Source organism: Lonchura striata, chromosome Z (genome assembly GCF_046129695.1).
Source record: "Lonchura striata isolate bLonStr1 chromosome Z, bLonStr1.mat, whole genome shotgun sequence".
NCBI lineage: Eukaryota > Metazoa > Chordata > Aves > Passeriformes > Estrildidae > Lonchura > Lonchura striata.
In genome coordinates this window covers 31,928,519-31,949,656 of record NC_134642.1, presented here as the reverse complement: position 1 = coordinate 31,949,656, position 21,138 = coordinate 31,928,519, and positions in this window count along the sequence as shown.

The following is a 21,138-nucleotide window of genomic DNA, read 5'->3' as shown; positions in this document are numbered from 1 at the left end:
ATTTCCAGTAGAATAGGCTGAAGCCAAAGTTGTCGTCTGTGGAGTCTTCGGTCTTCAGCAGAGGTGTCGGCAGCCGTGTTGAAACAGGACGTGTCCACTTACTGGGAGCCCACAAGGGACCTGTAGCTGTAGACACACACATATGACGTCTACCCATATAATTTACAGGTGCTGGTCCTGACCGTATCCCTGTAGCAGGATGCCTGTACATTACGGTCATTGGCTTATCAACATCTTTCTGTTTTGAAAATATCCCATGTACATAGGCAGGTGGCATATCATGGACACTAAATATACAGAGATGATTTAAAGCAAACAATGCTTTTCCCAATCTTTCCTGAGGATCAGTAATTATCTTCAATTTTGCAAGATATGTTTTGAAGTTTGGTTTGCCCTTTCTACTATGGCTTGTCCCGTGGGAGAGTGTGGTATTCCTGTAATACGCTTAACACCCCATTGCTGCAAAAAGCAATTAACTTTCTTCCCTACATATGCAGGACCATTATCTGTTTTAATAACTCTAGGTACCCCTAAAATAGCAAAGCATAGTATTAAATGTTGAATAACATGAACGGCTTTCTCTCCTGCTTGTGGGGAGGCCCAAATAAAGTGACTGTAGGTGCCAATGACCACGTGGACATAACGCAAATGCCCAGATTCATTCACATGAGTCACATCCATTTGCTACAACTCACTGGGGCCTAGACCTCGGGGATTTACACCCAGGCCAAGACCTGGTCCATTGTGATGACTGCAGTCAGGACATGCTCTGACAATTCCTTGGGCTTCCTCCATGGTAATATCAAAGCAACATCATAGCCTTTTTGCACTCTGATGAAATGAGGCATGGGCATTGCGTGCTTTTGTAAAATTGGGTACAGTCACTGATACCAGCTGATCGGCTAGAGCATTGCCCTCCTCTAAATCCTACCTTGTGACTCCTGATGTGAAAAATAGCATATGGAGCAGATCTCTGTCTAATAGCTGATTACAATTGTGCAAAAAGTGTCTTCAGGCATTGATTCTGTACTTCTTGCAGCAATGCATCTTCAATATGCTGTGCTACTCCAGCTGCATACAAGGAATCAGGCAGAACACTTAGAGGGTCATGCATCCATCGACAAAATGCACAGACAATAGCTACAAGCTCTAAAGTCTGCAAAGTGTCTGATTTCTGTCCCTCTAAAATGATACTATTCCATTGTCCTTGCTCATTCCAGGTGAGAGCAGTTTTTGTGATTTTCAGCCTGCATCTGTTTATGCAATGATTGCATCCATCACTGGTGTTTCACTATAATTTGGTTGTGACGGCCAAGTCTGTGATGACATTTGTATTTCTGCACCAGATTCTAAAATGCTAGCTTGTAACTCAGGAGAGTGTTGCAAAACCCAGTCCAAATCATTCTGTTTTATTGGAACAAAGATTCTTTGTGGCTCTTCTCCAGTGACCTGTAACACCCGCTTCCAACTTTTTTGAATTAACAGTCCAAGTGCATCTATATGTGGCTGAATAGAATTAGAAAGTTATACAGGTCCAAACACCCATTCTAATACCTTTATATCCTCTAATACCTTCTTTCCCCCTCTGTCTTTTAACTGCTGAGTGAGAGCACCTGACAGGTGTTTTGGCTGAGGCAGAATAGTAATGTCTATGGGTAAGTCAGGATCTCTGTGATCCACAGCTCTCTGTGCAACAGCAGTAGCAACATCCAGTACAATTGTGCGTTGTTTGTCAGTTAAGTGAATTGGTGTAGCAGGATTTGTGCCTGAATTTCAGCAGTGGTCACAGTTCATCAAGTTCAGCATGAGAAATACCAACAACAGGACGAAGCCATTGTATACCTCCCATAAATCGTTGCATGTCATGTAAGGTTTTTAAATCCAGCTACAAATCAACTTTCTGTGGCCGAATGTGCATGTCAGAAATCACCCAGCCTAAATATTTCCAGGGAGCAGAAGGCTGTACTTTCTCCGGAGCAACACACAAGTTGTTAGTTTGTACCTGAGCAAGAATGAAAGCCTCCTGATGATCAGTGAACGAGCTTTCTTGTGCAAACAGAATATCACCCACATAGTGATAGATCACAGTGTTAGGAAAAGCAGCTCAAACAGGTAACAGAGCAGCATCCACAAAAAGCTGACACAGCACAGGACTGTTGCGCATTCCCTGAGGAAGGGTCGTCTACTCATATCTGCTTGCTGGTGCCTCACGATTTAAAGAGGGTAAGGTAAATGCAAATCTTTTGGTATCCTTTGGATGAAGGCCAATTGTAAAGAAACAGTCTTTGAATCAATTATGAAGCGATTCCAACCCTCAGGCAGCATAGCTGGATTTGGGAGACCTGGCTGTAAGGCCCCCATTGCTTCCATCTGGGCATTGACTGCACGTCAATCATGCCGCAGATGAAGTTTTCCTGATTTTTTTCTTAATAACAAATATTGGGGTATTCCAGGGGCTAGTAGAAGATTTAATGTGACCTTGCTGTAACTGTTCAGCAACAAGGGAATGAGCTTGTTGTAGGCTTCCTCTCTTTAGCGGCCACTGCTCAATCCAGACTGGATCATCAGATTTCCAGGTTAGGGGGATCAGGGAAGTCCAAGTAGTGACCCCTATTAAAAATGATCTTTTGTTGCAAGGCGAGCCTCTAATTGCACGAGAATGTCACAGCCAATTAATGCATCAACCTTGGGTGGTAGTGACATAACAGGAACAAATTGTACACAGGTGAGACCCTCCAATGATAAAGCAATTTTATCCCTGCTCCGGCAGACTGAAGCTGCACCTCCAATTCCTTCCACCCCAGCAACCATAGGGGAAAGCGACCAGGAGGCAGGCCAACAGTCCTTGCTGATAATGCTGATGTCAGCTCCAGTATCCAAAAGTGCAGAAAGCTGCAGTCTTTGTTGCCCATTCTCCAAAAGAACAGGAGCTTTTGGTCTTTCCTCCATAGGCAAACACAGCAAAGCCATACCCCCCGTAGATCCAAAGCCATCAGGTCCCCTCTGCTGGTGCATGATGCACAAGGCAGCTTCTGTCAGCTGTAATGTAGGAACCAACTGAGCAATTTTACTCCCAGCAGGAATTATAAATGGAGGGTAAAATGTCATAGCAACAATAAGGATTTCACCTGTAAAGTCAGCATCAAGTACTCCAGGTAAAATGAAAAGTCCTTCTAATCCAGCAGATGAACGTCTGTTCTGGTTTGAAAGTAAAACCAGTGAGAGACTCTAAGTCAGAAATATAATTTATTGGGAAAAGGGGAAAAGGACAAAAATACATGCAATAATATAAAGGGAAAGGCTACAGACAAAGTCAGAATATAACCTGGCTAGCATGCTGGTAGCAGTCCGAATTGGATGAGCTTCAGTCATCTTGGGATTGCAGATGTAGTTGCTGTGTCTTCTCGGAGAACCTGTGAAAAGGCTCCCCTCTGTCTGGAAATCTCCACTTTTATTTAGGTGGGAATGCCTAGCTCTTCCCCTTGGGCAGAGCATCTCACAATGGGTTATTATGAGTCACAAGGTGTGTCCTTAATCACTTCCTCCTCCTGGACAGTGTTATCTCTGAGTTATGTGGCCAGGCATTGATGGGGCCATTAACAGCAGATAAGGAAAACTGCCCCAAGGCAACTCCTACTCAGATGGTAATTGGAGAACATTTTTTTTTTTTTTTTTTAAAATCTTGGACAACGTCCTAAAAGAAGAGCACCACAAGGTTTTTCTGTTTACATTACTGGCCCTTTAATCCCGGCAGGAATCCTTGCTGGCTTCATGTCAATCAGGATAATGTCTATTGTTGTTGCCAGGTCCAAGCCGAGACTCCCGCTGGGGGCTGGCTGGAGGGAGCTGGCTGGCTGCAGTTGTCTGGGGGATGCCACACAGGAGCCACCCTTGGGGTCGTCACGCCGCAGCTCTTCGCGCTCCGCTTCGCATTTCCCGATCCTATGCAGGCTTCTGTGGAATGAGAATCCATGGAGCGCCTGTTGCACCAAACTGTCCCTTCTCTGCAGTTGCAACAAAAATGTCCTACTTTCCCACAGCAGAAGCATTTGAGATGAGACTGTTGCTTCGGCTAATTTATTGGTTGTAGTGGAGTTAAGGCAGCAAAGGCTTGTGTCTGGGCTTGCACTAGATCTTTCCCTACATCCCTAAGTGCCTCGACTAACATTGCCTGTGAACCTGTAGGAATCCTAGACATCCTCTCTAGCATTTCCTCTACTGTTGCATCAATGTTCATTGAAGTAATAACATTTCTAATAGTAGCATTGCAATTTTCTAGGACACACTGTCATAATAGAGCTCCCTTTAAAATCCTGAAGGTTAGCCCAATTAATGGCCTCAGTTATTCTATCAACAAAGGAGGCAAAAGACTCCTCTCTTCCTTGCTTAGTAGACATGTAAGAAGGAGACACTGCTGCTGTTCTAACCCTGGAAATTGCTTCTTTAGCCACTTGCATAGCAGCCTTTAATTTCTCAGCTCCTACTTGTGCCTGCATCTCAATTATGGCAAATTGCCCATTATTTGATCAACTGGTATTCCATGCAAAGGATCATTTTGCTGTCGTGGGATGGCAGCAAAACGATCACTCAGTTGAAACCAGTGAGCTTGCCACAGCATCGACTGAGACTGTGTCATAATCATTCTCATAATACCCTTAACATCTTCAGGAAGAAGCAAACCTGAGCCCCATATGTAGTTAAGCATTTGTTTTGCAGGCTCACCATGAATCCCACAATCATTAACTGTTGCTCATAATTGTTAAAGTAATTTCCAATCTACAGGAATATAATTAGCTGTCAGACCTCCTCCAGCATTTGGTGTATAGGAAACAGGGAAGGCCTGCAAATCTATAGCAGAGCATAAATCTTTATCTTTATTATTTATTATTTATTGCTTCTTTTTGAATGCTTAGCCAATTTATTCTCTGAATTGCTGACAATTTGCAGGATGTCCTTACTTAGAAAGAACACCAGCAGCTTTTTATGTTTCTTCATCATGATTTTGAGCAGTCTCCTCCTCTAGCAGTTCTCCTTCACTCTCTGGGTGTCGCTGATAGTTTGTCACTGGCTGTTCACTTGTGGGAAGGGAATCTGTACTTGAGTGAGCAGAACTAAAACCGGGATTAAAAGCAAAGGGAATTTCAGAGGGAGTTTCGAGGGAAGCAGTGAGTTCTTTATCACAGGATGGATTTTGCATCTCAATTCTATTACCCACTGCTGGACTAGGATTATAATCGACTCCTACGGCATGCATTCCTGGTTTATTACTAATTCCCTCTGTATCTAGAGCAGCAGTGGTTACAGCAGCAAATTTTTTCTCTGTCTGATATCTTTGCAAACAACTTTTGAACAAACACCACGGTTTCATTAGCTTTCGGGCAGTCTTATCTTTAAGTCATAGCACTTCTCCTAACTCACACCACTGGTCTACCTCAAAGAGATCCCCCGAGGTTTTAAACAAACCCCGAGCCTGGCCATAGGTGTACAATGCCAGAGGATCTTTATTAAGGTCTATATCAGCTATATCTCGTTTCTTTAAAAAATTAATAAAGAGCTGGAGGACGACTTAAATTTCCGTTGGCCAGAAAGATTAATCTACCTGAATTGATTAATCTATCCCTGTTTAGTGCAGCCTTTTGTACCTTGCAAGCTGGTGATCCTCCTCTGGATGCTAGTCTAGCTTTTTTCCAACTCAGGCACGAGACAACTCCTTATGCCAATAATATCAAGTCAATCTTTAGCCTGCCGATTGCTGCGTATCGGCGCTGCTCCAGAATCACTGCCTTAGGGCAAGGATTTGAGGTCCCTGTGACGGGTGCCAAAACTGAAGCCACAGGCAGAGGGAAGAAAAGCACAATCTGTATGATTGATAAGCAAGCTTCATTTATTCAAAAATCCTGTCAGTTTATATAGGGTTTCCTACAAGCAAAGTCAGCAACAGCTCTCATTGGTCAATTTACAAAGGTCTTTGCTCTGTTTAGCCTACGTGCATTTACAAGTATAGCCAGGTTTCTTAAGCCAAGTTTCTCATCTCTAGTCACGTCGTCATGGTACATCCCATCTTCTCTGGGCACATCTTGTCATACAGCCTATTCTTGTACAAGCATATCTCCAAGGATATGCTCATCCTTATTATCTCATTCCAACCTTGTACTGTTTCCCAGGCCTAGACAGACCTTGTACAGTTTCCCAGGCCTGGACACAGAGCCTATTTTCCCAAGCTCTGTTCCCAGGCCAGACACCGCCTGATTCTGATTCTGGGGTCTCATACAGAGGTATCAATGAATAACTGCTCCATTGATCCATGACCCCTCTCCTGCAACCATTCTCCCACTAATACGCTTAGTACCCAGTTTTCGCTGCCCTTCTGAGATTTCACACCCCAGCTCAATCACAGTCTGTTGGGCAATTTGTGCTTTTTCTTTAGATACCACATAGCCTCCCATTCCCAGTGAATTTAAAATCTCGCTTGTTACCGATATGCAGGTGGCTTTCTCCTCTGTGGCTATCGCTATATCATCAACATACTGTAGCAGCAGGTATTGTCCTCTCGGTACTTGCCTGTGGGAACTCAAAATGTCTCTCAGACATTTCTAGAGGTTCCAGGTCTTGGTCAGAGGCATTCTAGACTCAGGCAGGAAGCTGGAAAAAGCTGTGATTTTGAGTTTGAGCCATGGAATGAATTACCAACTTTGAAGGTGGAACAAGCAGTCACAAAGGGTTAGATAGTATAGTAAAAGTAGTTACAAAGTCAAGGGGAAATTTTTTTAGTATTGTGCAGGGGGGTATTAGCACATGTACAGGGTGGGTTTTACTTTGTACATGGAGATCAGAAGTTCTAAGATGGAGGAAAGTGGGCTGATCCTGTTCTTCCTCCTTCTTCTTCCTTACCTCCATGTTCTTGGTGATGTTGGCACTCACAGATTGGTTTACAGTAGAATAGCACTTGGTAATATAAGTAGTAGGTATTGGGGAAAAATTGAAAACATGTTATATGAATATATCTTATAAAAGATAGCAGCAGCCCTGGGCAGGGGGAGAGAAGAAGACGACACCGGACAGTCAGGGTGTCAGGAGTGTGTGCGTCTCTGCCTGGGCCGCTGATCAAACAGCCACAGCCCGAGAGCATAATCTGTTAGATAACTAGCAATAAATTGTCTTGAGACCAAAAAACAAGAGACTGGGGAGTTTTTCTTTAGAAGCACGGGTTGGAGTAGAGACTTCACCATCACATGAGACCTCAAACCAAACCTGGGGTTCTCACACTTCCCCCTCGCCGTCCATGTCTCCAGCTCCTTTGCCAGTTGCTTTTCAAATAGGTTTGGACTGCTCTTGAATCCTTGTAGGACCCGTGTTCAGATGAGATGGATCTTTTTTCCGTTTCCTGGATTTTCCCACTCAAAGGCAAACAGGTTCCTACTTCCTTTGTCAAGGGGTAAGCAGGAAAAGGCATCTTTTTGATCAATTACTGTAAACCATTTATATGTCTCTTCCATGGATGTTAACAATGTGTAGGGATTGGCAACCACTGGATAAATGTCCTTGGTTATTTCATTTTATTGCTCTCAAATCCTGCACTAATCTATACTCACCATTGGGTTTACCTCTCTGGAATTATAGGTGTATTATATTCTGATTCACATCCTTCTAAAATTTGGTATCTCAAGACTTTATCAATAATTTTTCCTATTCCCTGCCATGCTACTGGTTTTATAGGATACAGTTTAACCTGTACTGCTTTTGCCCCTGCCTTTAATTCAACATGTATTGGTTGTGCTAATTTAGATTTCCCAGGTATATCCATTTCCCATACTGAAGGAATTGCTGCAGCTTCTACTTCCCTAGGAATAGGAATAGAGGGAGCTGCTTTTTCTTTAATCATTAACAAACAGTAACGAACATTGCTTGAGTGATTTCATACAGACAAAAAGACAACATGGAGCAAACTTTGGTTTAATGATAAAGACAGCTTGTGTCTCAACAAAGAGAAAGTGACAAAAAATAGCGAACACCAAACCTCTTACATTTATTGATAAATCTAATAATACTAATACATCTTTAATAGCACTAATGAATCTTAACTAATAAAGGCAGGTATTACACTCTAGTAAATTAGCACTAATGAATCTTAACTAATAAATAGAGATATTACAATCTAGTAAACTAAGTAGAAGAATAAACAACCCTAAAAACTTAACAAACAATCCTATTCCTATCTAGTCCTCTTGACAGCTAACTCTTGCTAGCCCTGGAAAGCTGCAGGCCTAATTTGCTTTTTTCTTCTTGGGGAGAGGCCCTGCTTCCTTCCGTGGGCGATGCCTTCTCCTGTGTTTGTTCCTTTCCTGCATGGTTTCAAACACCCTGGAAGATAGGAGACAAACCATCCATTGTCAGTTTAAGACACACCATTAAACCAAGCGCTGAGATCTCCGTTTTTGTATGAATTTCTGTCTTTTCAGGCTGTGACACATTTGTAAATTTATCAGTAGCATGAGTCTGATCTTGTTTCAGTTCATTCACATTTCTTCCTCCTTATGCTTCATCCTATTTTTAATTTGATCAGCCCCATCAAAGCCAGCTTCGCTGGAGCTACTCCCACTTGTATGAGTTGTGTCTTGTTGGGGCACGGTAAGGTTTCATTCTGAATGCTGGGATTTAACTAAGCTGTTTGGGTTTAAAGTGGGTTGTAACCTTGACTATGGCTGCAAGGGGTGATCCCCCAATGCCCCCAGCTTCCCCAGTGGTCCCTTTGAAAAGGCTCAGCCTGTTTGAGTCCAAAGGAGCAGCTTGGAGCAGGAAGAGGAGGAACTTGCGCACCGTTTGCACAGCCCGCAGGGAAAGGGGCCTCTTGCCGAACGGGCTGGCTGCTGCGGCTGGCAGCAGGGACACTCGGCGCTGCCAGCCCTCTTGCGGCCTCTCTTCCCTGGCTCCCCGTTCTCCTTTCTGGGAGGGCTTTTGCTCCTCTTTGCTCTGCCCACAGTCTGCAAAGCAAAAAATCCTTATCAATCTTTCCATCCTCTCAGAAAGCTGGCAATCACAACGTCCAGCACTAAAATCTATCCGTCTCAGCAAATTCCTCCAAACCCCAAAGAGCTGAGAAAACGACACAGCACTTTCAGGAAAATACTCCTCCTTTCTACAGCCCAAAGAGCTGGCATAAAAATGTGGGTATCAATAGTTCTATATTTCTTATTTATACCTCTCTGACAAACATCTTTTTATCTATATTTTTCCTCAACAAATGTCTAGGGAATGGGTCAAATTAAATTCAGTCAAATTAGTGAAGACACATGGTTACACATTTTTTACTACCCAAAATAATCTCTCTCTCTCTCTCTCTCTCTCTCTCTCTCTCTCTCTGTGGACCCACAGCATCAGAAGCTCCTACCTGGGGAGTATGCTGGGATGCTACAAAAAATCCCTGAAAATCTACAGCATCCCCATGAATGCAGCCCAGATTACTGATGTTAGCAAGCAGTGGGGAATTAAGGATCTGATTGGAATCAGCGAGGGTGCCAGCCTTTGAGAAACCAATCTCTAGAGAGTCAAAGCCCAGTGTGATGATAGTGCTGCTTTGTTGGCTCAGAGTTATGCTCCAGGATTTCAGGGCAGCCGCACAATGAAGCCTTGGGCAGCATCTGCTGTGCCTTTGCCAGTGCATTGGACAATGGGATCCTGGCAAAGGGGCATCTCGAATGGCTCGCCAGCAGCTTTTGTCCCCTTCTCCCAGTTTCTTGACCTTCCTGGCATGTCTGGAACTCCTTCCCACTCACCTGAGCACGATCACCGACAAGGACAAGTTTATGCTCTTGTTTCAAGGAGTAGTAGTACTCCACACACTGTGCCACAGTCTTAGTCTGAATCTGTTGTGAAGAGAAAAAGAAGGAATCTAAAAATGGCCATCCTCTAGGCTGCATTGGAGAAAAAGTAGAATATGGAATACATCAGGAAGTAAAATCATGGAGTAAATTGAGTAGGGTGTAAAATGAGATTAATATGCAGTAAGAGAGTGAATTGTAGTAAACCCTGCATTATGCTACATGGTAACAGATATAATGTGCAGATCAAAGCCAAATCCATCTAGCATAGTTCTTCTTTCCCCTGATCACTCCAGTTATCCCAGCATAGTTTGTTGTGGAAGCACCAGCAAACCTATGAGACAAGTCTGACAGAAGAAACCTTCGTCTTCCAAAACAGCTTGGAGAAAAGGGCTGGAGAGGCAAGATCATCATTTTCACATAGGTCTTCGATGTCCCATTTCATTCCTACTTTAACATTTTGGGTACTTGAGAAGAGAGAGACTGAATTCCAGTATTTGGTATCAGAAAGAAGGAGCTTTTCCTTCTGATCACCTGCTAGAGTAAAGAATGTCCTGTGGCTTTACCTGCTTCTGGATGAGATGAAAATCCTTGCCATAGGTGTGGAAAGCCTTTCGGAAGGACTCCTTCTCCTCAGGTGTCCATCTATCAGAGCCTGGCAATAAAAAGCAGCAGGTAAATTGATCCCTCTCTCCACTTGAACTAGATCCCATTGGCTGCCAAAACAAAATCAGCGCCATCCATCATTCACATGTGTACATGCCTGCCCTCTCAGAAGGTAATGAAAACAAGAGCAGGCATTCCCCAGGGAAAAAAAACATCAACAACAAGCTGGAGGAGTAGATGGTGGTTCTTTCCCTGCTGCCCTTATGCTGGTGTTACGTCTTTAAGCAGAAATGCTTGACAGGGCAATTAAGGGGACAACAGCATCTGTCAGTGAACAAACAAGCTCTGCTTTGGTTACCTGCGTAGTGATAATCAGCCATGGGATGGCCTTGAGGCACCGGTGGCCCTCCTGAGAGCAACATCTCCAGAGCCTCCTGCAAGATTAAAGGGAAAAAGGCTCTAGCTGCCTCACAACACAAAAAAGGAGCTAGAAAATAGACTTTCAGCTACTTTGGCTCTCCAGAGATTCTGGCCACTGCATCTCATATGGGTTAAACATTGTGGTTAGCTCCTAGTCCCTTACTATTTTCTTGCTATCCCTTTGATCCTGGTCCCCAAGAGTGGCATTTTGCTGACCAACTCAATGATTTTGATCCTCCTGCACAAAGAATTGCCTCAGCTCACTGAGGCTTCTGGGAGTTTCCCCTCTATACAGCTCTGTGCACCTCAAAATGTCTTAGAGAATATTGAACTCCAGGAGATTTACAAGGGTGCAGGTTGCAGGACCTGCTGTCAGTGCCTCCAGGAGGGACATTCTCCCTGCTCCAGCCCTTTTTAGCTCACCCCTGACGTAGCTGGAGAAGACACGGCAGGCAGCAAAAGTGCTCTGCTTCTTGTCAACTCCCTGCTGCAAAAGCAGCCAGGAAAGACTGTCCCAGTGCCCGGGCCTTATTAATTCCCTGTCCACTCTTCTCTGCCCCCAAACAGCCGCTTCTTACCGGAACGCTGCCGCGTGCCTGGTGCAGGCAGTGCAGGGCGAGCTCCAGCTTTGCTGCTGCCCTGGGCATGCCACGGGCGCTGGCCATGTCCAACAGTTCTCTGACTGCAAGCACAACAAAAACCCACTGAAAGTCAGGCTTGAGCTGAGGAAGGGGAAAGGTTGCCATACAAGGCAGAAGGAAAGCACAAGAGCTTAAGACAACAGGTTGGAGAGCATGAAAAGGAGAGCAAAGAAAGGGGCAGGTGAACTAAGGGTGCACACAGTGCTGGCCCTCACTCCCAAGCAGACTTTGTAATAAGAAGTGGGGGCCAATCTCCCCTCTTCCAGAGGCAAATGCCTCTGACCAATTTGGAGAGCAGGACGGTTGCTCTTTTTCCTGCTCTGCTGCAAAAGCATCCTCCTTGCCTCTAACCCTCACATGCAGGAAGATGGGCGAGACAAGGAGAGAAGCAGAGCCTGCAAAAAATGGGCTTTTCTCCCAAAAAGGAGCATTTTACACACCCGAGTATCTCAGGGGTGGAAAAAAAAGCTCGACAGCTACCTCTGTCCGGTTTCTCCATGTCTGAGTCATCTTCCTCCCAGGGCTTCCAGACCAGGGTTGCAGGCTCTTCATCTTCACTTGGCGGTCTGGTCTGCAGCTCAGGGAGCTCAGCCTGAAAGTCACTGCCAACATTGATGTGCCTAAAGGAAGAAGGAGGTGGCAAGAAGGGTAAGAAAGTCAAATGGTCAAGAGACACCTCCCGTGGACCCACAGGCTTCAACCAATCCCACCCTCACTCTGAAATAGCAGTTCTCCTCCTCGCCATTCCTCAAGTTTGCTGTCCTTTAACCCCCTTTGCCAAAACTCACGGCTTAATGTTGGCTCTTGCTTTCCTTTTCATTGTGCCTCTCCTTTCCACCTGAAAGAGATGAAAACAATGCTCCAGATAAAAATCATTCTGCCAAGATGTGTCAGGAGCCTTCCTTCTCATCCTCATCATTGCAAGCCACAAGCTGTGCTGTCCCAGCTCCCCTCAGCTGGGTTTCAATTGCTGCCTTTTCACTTGGAATTTCCAAGGCAGGACCTTCTAGCAGTCTGCAGCTTTCCCAAGAGGGGAAGCAGAAGGCCAGGCACTCCTGCCTTCAGTCCAGGGAGCAGTGAGAAGACCCAAGAGAATGGCAGGGAAGATGTGCCAGTGGAAATAAGGAAAAGGTTCCTCAGCCAGAGGATGGTTGGGCACTGGAACAGCCTCCCCAGGGAAGCTGTTACCAGTGCCCAACAAGCCTGAGAGAGCTCAAAAAGTGTCTGGGCAATGCTCTTGGGCACAGGGTGTGGTACTCGAGGCCACCCTGGGCAGGCCCAGGAGCCGGGCTTGATGATTTTTGTGAGTCCCTTCCAACCCAGAAAATTCTGTGATATTGGGATTGTGTTCTTGAGAAGGACCACTCCAGATGGCATTCCACGGTTGCCCCTGACCATGAGGTGCTTAGAGGCATGGGAAAACATGGACAAATCCATACCAATATCTCCATAGAAAAGAGATCCAATGCAAGAGGGGAGAAAAATACTTATAGAGATTCAAAATGATACTGTTTCTTTATGCGATGTAAGTATGTAAGTCTAGCTGAAATCAGATCATTTTTGTAGGTGAAAGCCAGTATTGGAGGGGAAGCCTGGCAAACTGCTTCCATGCCCTGAAGGACAGGGATCACAGAGGAGAGGTCCCATCCTTCTGGTTTTTAAAGCCTTGGAGGAGGCGTGAGCAGAGTCAGGGCGTAACAGGATTTGTTGCCACTGAACCCCTGACCTCCTCAGTAATATTTTGGGGCAACCACAACACAGGTTTAGGATTTAAAAGGGCACCAAGAATTTTTAATCAGGTCACTAGTGGATGAGAATCTGCAAGTGCATGGTGACAGCTCTCTATGTCCTCTATGGAAAGGTCTGTATTTCCACTGGAGGCAACATTATTCCTACAGATGCTGGAATAACACTTACATGTGTAACCTTGTCTGGGGAAAGTACCACAGACTATGTCTGTCGTGGTTGGTGGGACAGCCAACAGGATCCTCCTGCCATTCTCTTAGTGGTTTGAGGGCAAATGGGTATTTTTTTACCTTTGACAGTCCCAAAGTGCCGTGGGGATGCCTGGCAGCAGACAAGGAGATGAGGATGTAGATCCAGAGGCCAGATCTGACGCTTCTGAGAGCAGAAGGCGGCTGGTCAGGGACAGCCCAGGAGCAGATCCTGCAGCTGCTGCTCCACCGCTGCTCCACCAGTGTTCCATCAACGGCCGCAGGAGCAGGAGACAACGACAGTTGCTATGGGCACAGCCCAACATTCCAACATTCCATGCAGAACCCCGGGGGACCCAGGGGGCACAAACAGCAAAGGGCCACCTTTGCCTCTGTTACTCCTTCTGCTGCAAGTTTGCTCTGAGGACCTTCCCGCTGGGGCATTTCTCCTCAGTCCTCTGGGCGGGGAAAAGCAGTGCAGGGACAGCTCTGGGTCTTCTCCATGCCTCTCTGCAAGGTGCCTCCAGCTGAACATGCGCAGGAGCCTGGCTCTGTCAAAGCACGCTGCCTGCACTGGAGAACCAGAAGGACTGCTCCTGGCTCTGAAGCAGAAGGCTCTCCTCTGGCTCTGACAGGAGCAAGAGGTTACAAGGTCAGAGAAGAGAAGAACTTCTCTGGACCAACTCAGTGGAGAACCAGCTCCAAAGCCCTGGCCCCCTTGAGCAGTTGACTGGTGCCCAAAAATATCACTTGCTCTTTTCCCTCTCTTACCTCAACACTCCTTCCTTGAAACTTGGAGATACAGGATGCTTTTCAGGGGAACTCATGGGGACACACACACACAGGGACAAGCCAACAGCATTTTTCTGTAGCAAACATTAATGAAGAATTTCTATGCCTATCTTCCAGCTCCCTTGAAGAAGTTAGTCGTTCGTCTCCAAACTCTGGGATTCCTCTAAAACACTAACACAAACAGAATTACTTTTCCACACTAATGGCCTTCACATTTGTTTTAATACTTAGGTCCCACATATGACAAAACCCAGCCAGTTTTACTGCTTTCCTGCCTAATGTTAAGCAAGAGCAAATCTTGCTTCCTTCCCACCCTGCGTGTTACACACACACCAACAACGAGTCAGATATTCACTCATTTGCTGCAAACAAGTGAAATACCAATCTCCACTGGTCACATATTCCAGCAAACAAGTGAAACACCAAGCTCACTCTCCAGTGGTCACATTGCTCTCTCAGTTTGACAGATCATTCTTCTGCCTCCTGTTCACAAAACATCAGCATCTCTTCAGAATTGAAGAAGAATTTCCCTCAGACTGAACACCTTCCCATCTTTCTTGTAACAAGGCCCTCCCTGTGGATAGTCTCAGTTCACTCAGAGGGAAAAAGAGAAATATTTTCCCAAGCTTAGCCTGGCAGAAATATTTCTCTTTTTCCTTCTGACTGAACTTAGAATATCCACATCTCCCCATCTTTCTTATAGGCTTCCTTCAGGTACTGGAAGGCAGCAATTAGCTGAGCCCAAAGCCTTCTCTTCTCCAGGATGAACAATTCCAGTTCTTTTCAGTTTTCTTCACAGGAGAAGTGCTCCATCCCTATAATAATTTTCATGCCTCTTCTCTGGACTTCTTAATTCATAGTTAATGAAATACTCATAACTCTTACTTTGTAGTACAGAAGCGATTTAGAATTATTATAGTAATATTTAATTTTTTATTTATTGATATTACTTCTATTCTAAATATTCCTATCTTGATTTTCTTTGTGGCTGCAGAGAGACTTGTTTATTTATTGAAATAAAGTTGTTGTAACAATGTATTAATAGGACAGTTCTTTGCTTTTTGCCAAAAAATTATATTAATAAATCATAACCATGAAGTCTCTAATTGTTTATATATTAAATCTATTGTTTATACACTGTTGTTTAGCTATTAAGTCCATTGTTTTTATATTAAATTGAATGCATGCCTTTGAAAGTATCTAAGGTATATAAGTTCCTACTGTATTATTGTATAGGGGCTTTTTTAAATAAAGGCTTTTTTGCTTATCTTTCTGGGGTTCCTTGCTTTAAAAAAACCTGTGCAACCTTGAATTGAATTGTGATTACATTACACCTGTGAAAACCCCGGCTTTGCTCTGGGGTCTCATACGGTGGTGAATTCCTCCTCCAACCCGTGCTTCCAAAGAAAAATTCCGCAGGCTTTGGCTGTTCGGTCTCAAGGCAGTTTATTGCTAGTTATCTAATAGATTATGTTCTTGGACTGCGGCTATTTGATCAGCGGCCTGGGTAGAGGCACACGCACACACTGACATCCTCTCTGTCTGCTGTCTTCTTCGTCTCTCTCTCCGCCCAGGGCTGCTGCTCTCTTTTATATGATATATTACGTATAACAGGTTAACAATTATTCCCCAATACCTACTACCTACGTTGCCAAGTGTTTTACTACTCTAAACCAATCTGTGAGTACCAACATCACCAAGAACATGGAGGTAAGGAAAAAGAAGGAGGAAGAACAGGATCAGCCCACTTTCCTCCATCTTAGAACTTCTGACCCCCATGCACAAAGTGAAAACCCCCCTGTACATGTGTTAAAACCTCCTTGTACAATACTAAAAAAATTTCCCCTCTATTTTGTAATTACTTATACTATACTATCTAACCTTTTGTGGCTGCTTGTTCCACCTCCAAAGTTGGCAATTCATTCCATGGCTCAAACTCAAAATCACAGTTGTTTTTCAGCTGTCTGCCAGGGTCTAGAATGCTTCTGACCAAGGCCTGGAACCTCTAGAAATGTCTGAGAGACATTTTGAGTTCCCACATCTCCCCTCTCTGTCTGAACCAGAAACACCTGCTTTGCCATGTTGTTCAAGGCTCTTTGAATGCACATGAAAATGCATGGCAGAACAAGTAGAACTACAAACCCTGTAAGAATATAAAAAACTATTTTAAAAAGTTTTTTCCACAATGGTTGAAGATTAAAAAGCCAATGACATCATCTCACCAGAATCCTGTAAGTTTCTTTTTTCTATATTTGCTGATACTACCTTGCATCTGTTTTATATTCTCACGAATAGATTTTGAATGATCAAGCAAGTTCATGCAGCACATCCCCTCAAATTTTTCACATCTGTGCCCATGTGACAGCAGCAAATAATCAACTGCTGCCTTGTTTTGAAGCACCGCTTCTCTTGCACTGCTGATATCTGTTAACATGTCACTCAGTGCAGACGAAATGGCACGACTGTGTTTGCTCAATCCAGCATACTATGTGGTCCAATTGTGTCAAGGCCACCCCTAACGCTGTTTGGGGTGAGAAAATTGCAACTGCAATTCTGCGAGCCTTGTCCCAAGTACAAACATCATTATCACAATTTGGCTTTATTGTTCAAAGGATCTTTTCTCTTTCCTGTGTGTCTGCTCTTTTAAAGTTCTCAAATCAGGTGTTATCAATGAACGTTCCTCAATGCTGCATGGACTGCTTTTCACTTTTGCAGGGATAGCAGGCCAAATTCTGTCTCCACAAACCAAAAAACACTCCCTTCGGTAAATTGGCTGGGTGTTGAAGGGATAGTTTGCTCGTCACTTTGGTGTAACTGCACCAGGATGACGGCATTTCTATAAAAGAACTGATTTGGAATGATATCTACTATATGATTATCTATCTTTGCCACTCTCAATGGATTGAATTTGATACCAAATTCCATTTTTGTAGACCCAAAAAATTTCCAGCTCTGGAGGTTCAAAGTGAGCCACAGGAAGGATCTGTGTCCAGACATGCCATCCTTCCAGAGGATCCAAAAAGGACTTTAAAACCTTTTGGAGGGATGTCCCCTTGAATTGGTCATTCCTTCACTGGCACACCTACCAAACATGTTGGAAATTGTTTCCCCAGTTCTGAATGGGTCAGGCAAATGCTGTCCAGACCCGCTGCCTTTACCAAAGTCTCCCACACCTTTACCCTTTGTTGTTTCATGGGAAAGCCTGTCCCATGGCCCAAGGCAACAAGCAAGGGAATGAAGCACATGAACACTATCTGTCTGAACCCCATGTCCATGTCCCCAACCTCTGTGAGAAACCCCGCAATGCAGCAACATCCAAACAACACTTGATTCCCCAGAAAAACCCCAAGTCTCTGAGTTGCCAATCGTTGTCCGACGAGATGTCTGCAGCGTTGCTGTACATCTTCATCTGCATCCTTGCTTCTCTGCTTCTCTGGTCCATGTTCACTGGCATCTGCACCTGATAAGGTTTCACATGCCTTGCCGACACCCACTTCGATCCTCGCGCTATAGAAACACAAACAAAAACCTTGCCCCAAGTTATTAATGTAAATGGATTTTCAATTTGTCCTGACTCTGGGTTTTTGACCAAAACTAAAAATTTTTCCCTTAGCTCTGCTCGTGCACTGTTTGTAAAATGTCTGACAATTCACATACAAATCTTTGTTCAACTGCATGTGAGATGTTGCTCCTGCCTCTTCCTTGTCTGTTTATCCAAATGGATTTCAAGGTATGATGTATTCTGTGGTTTCTCCTGTATGTCATGATCCAAAAATTGCTCCTAGAAATGTGTGAACTAAAACATAAATGTGAAAACATATCAACTGAAACACAAATGTTTTCAAGCCTCTCAAAAGATGCATATTTTGTGACATCAGTTTGCCACAGCTGAAGACTTTTTCAAAACTCTCAAATTGGTCACTCCTGTAAATACAGGACCCTTTACAAACTGACACTCTGACAAGCACTGATGACTTCCTTTGCCTGACCTTTAGAAAGCGAAAGGATTCCATCAATGTTTGTATATTTTTGTGAAAAAATGCATGGCTCAATTTTTCTTGCTCAAAAATATCTGGCAGTGTTTGTGAGATGGGCACTGTGAATCTATCTACATGAACATTCACTTTTACTTAAAAACCTCGGAAGTGAAGAATGCATTCTGATGTGCATAACAAAATATTTATGTTTTCTGTCTTTTAGGATTATTTTCATACATCATAGATATGAATATAAAACTTCATTGTCCATATGTTTTAAAAGTGATTCCTCTAATTGTTTGGCCACATTTGCAATATACACTGAATCTGTGATCAGATTGATGGCTTCTGAAATAACTGAAAACCTCTGACAATTGCTATTAATTTTACAATTTGTGGTGAACCTTGTAAATTTTTTACATCTGATTCCCATTTCTCTATTTTTGGAATTTTCCATGTGATTTGTGAGCTTTCCTTGAACTATCAGTAAACACTGTCATCTTTTCTATTAATTCCTAACTTATTTTTGATTTTTCTCTAAAACTTATTTTTGCATTTAACGTTTTGTGAGCTAAAAAATGAACCGTGCAAACTACTGGGTACTTTAACAATGTGATTGAAAAATCTTGTGACTTTGGATTGTCCACTCAAAATATTTTTTCTTTCTTTAAATGTAAATGAATGATTAAAAAATCTTTGCCTGACATTGTCAGCAATCTGGTGTTTGCCTTAACAATGATCTGAGCCATTATCTCTAAATCTATAAGAACACTTTTTGAGGGCCTGTAAGCTAAAAACAAATACCTACTTTAAACTTCTATGAGAACATTACCACGGTCCTTGCTCAAAGTTATTAACTGGACTGATTTTTTCAATTTGATCTGTTCAGTGTCTGGCACTCTCCTCATATTTTCCTCGACAATCAGCGAAATCAAGTCTACAAAAGAATTATCTCAAAAGACTAAAATATACAAAATCTTCATTGCTTATTCCAGCCTTATTTCAGGCACTTCTTCACTTCTTTTTTTTTTCTCTTTACACCTTTTTTCTTTTTTCTCTCTTTCTCTTCTTTTCTTTTGAAACAAGAAGGTTAAAATATAAAACATAATATAGAACAAGACAAAATATCTTAATAAAAAAATGCAGAAAACGTATCAAAATCAATAACAATTCAAAAGAGTTCAAAAAAAAAAGATTCTAAATAACATATATAAAATTGAACAAAGCATGATTATCAGAAACATTGTGCCAGTGGTTCAGAGTCTGAAAACGGCTGAAACATTTGTTTGCAGTGAAAATTGGCACCCCTTCCCAGGCAGGGCTGACAAGTTTCACCCCAAAGCTGTGTCAGCTGTCAAATTTATAGGATCGAATTGATGGATCAAAATGATCTATATAACAATCATTTTTGTGCAAAAACCTCTGAATTTTGCTGGCAAACTCATCTGTCCAAGTTAAAATCAGGGCCTGGCCAAAACCCAAACCTTAATTTGGAGTAATGCTCTTTAACATACTATCTTAAACAAAGCTTATACTAACATTACATATATGATACCTAAAACATAACAACTTATTATAACATTTTCATATAAAATAAACACTCAAAGTTCAAATTGATAAATTGATCAAATGACAAGAGGATTCATTCTTCTTGAATCTACTTTGAAGGAAACAGATGTTTTTCAATTGAAAGAAACCATAAGATTAACATTAACAAAAGGCTGCCAGAATGCTTCAGGCATCTGTCTCTGAGATCTTCTGAAAAACATTCAAGAATGTTAAAAAATAGAAATGCAATGATTCCACTCACAAGAGATATAAAAACAAACCAGAGTTCACCTAGAAAAATGCACAACATAGTTAAAATCCAAAATGAGACTTCAGAATGACATGTAACCTGGATGAGATTACATAAACAACAATAAAACATACGAAAATTCGCTATGAAAAAACAAAGCACAGAGCTTCACCTGATAACATGATAAAATTTCTTAACAATAACATTTATAAAACACTTAAATAGTTAAACGCAAAAAAAGAACTTGTAAACAACCATCCTTTGTATCATTAAACAAAGAAATAACAAAATACACAAGTGATCGCTAAACAATGAAATCAATCTCAGAAAAACTCAGAATAAATTCCTTCAAGACTCTTATACACTGATAAGCTTACAATAAAACAGAAAAGACTAAAATAAAACCAAGGATCCGATAGACTGTGTCTTCCCTTTAACTTAATATTCATTATCATCTCATAAACTCTTTCAGTCCAAACCTTCCTATCCTTAAAGAAAAACAACTAAACTTTGTTAATTAAACAAACTTGACCTTTGAAAAACTTAAAATAATTTTTGAATCAAACATTACTTAAACTTAATATATAAAATATTGGTAAAAAAATCCTAAATTATATTAACTTTATGAAATCTATATATATATATATACCAAATTAACAAGATATAAATCCATTATCAATTAAACTCTTATAAACTTAACTTTTTCAGGGCCCAAACTAAGATAAACTTAAAGTGATATACTCTAATTAAACAATACTTAACTTAAACTAAACTATATATAAAATTCAATTCTATTATTAATAGAATGTTAAAATACAACTTAACTTAAACCTTAACATAAGAAATTACTAAAGTTTCATACTAATCAATTTTCTATCCCAATTCTCATTATGATATCTCTTTTTCACATTGTGTTCCATAATCAATATTCTTCATCACACCGGGTGGGTGCATCTGCTGATCAATTCTGTCACTTAACTAAAAAATCTGGGGTTAGCGTTTAGAAACATTGGAGAAGTTTGAAGGAGACCCTTATGATTTCAAGTGGCGACTTAACTGTATCTTATTTTTTGGGTGAATGTTGGAATTCCATCTCATCATTGCTGTGGGACATTTGGTGCAATAGATGTGCTTGCAAAAAGTTGTTTACTT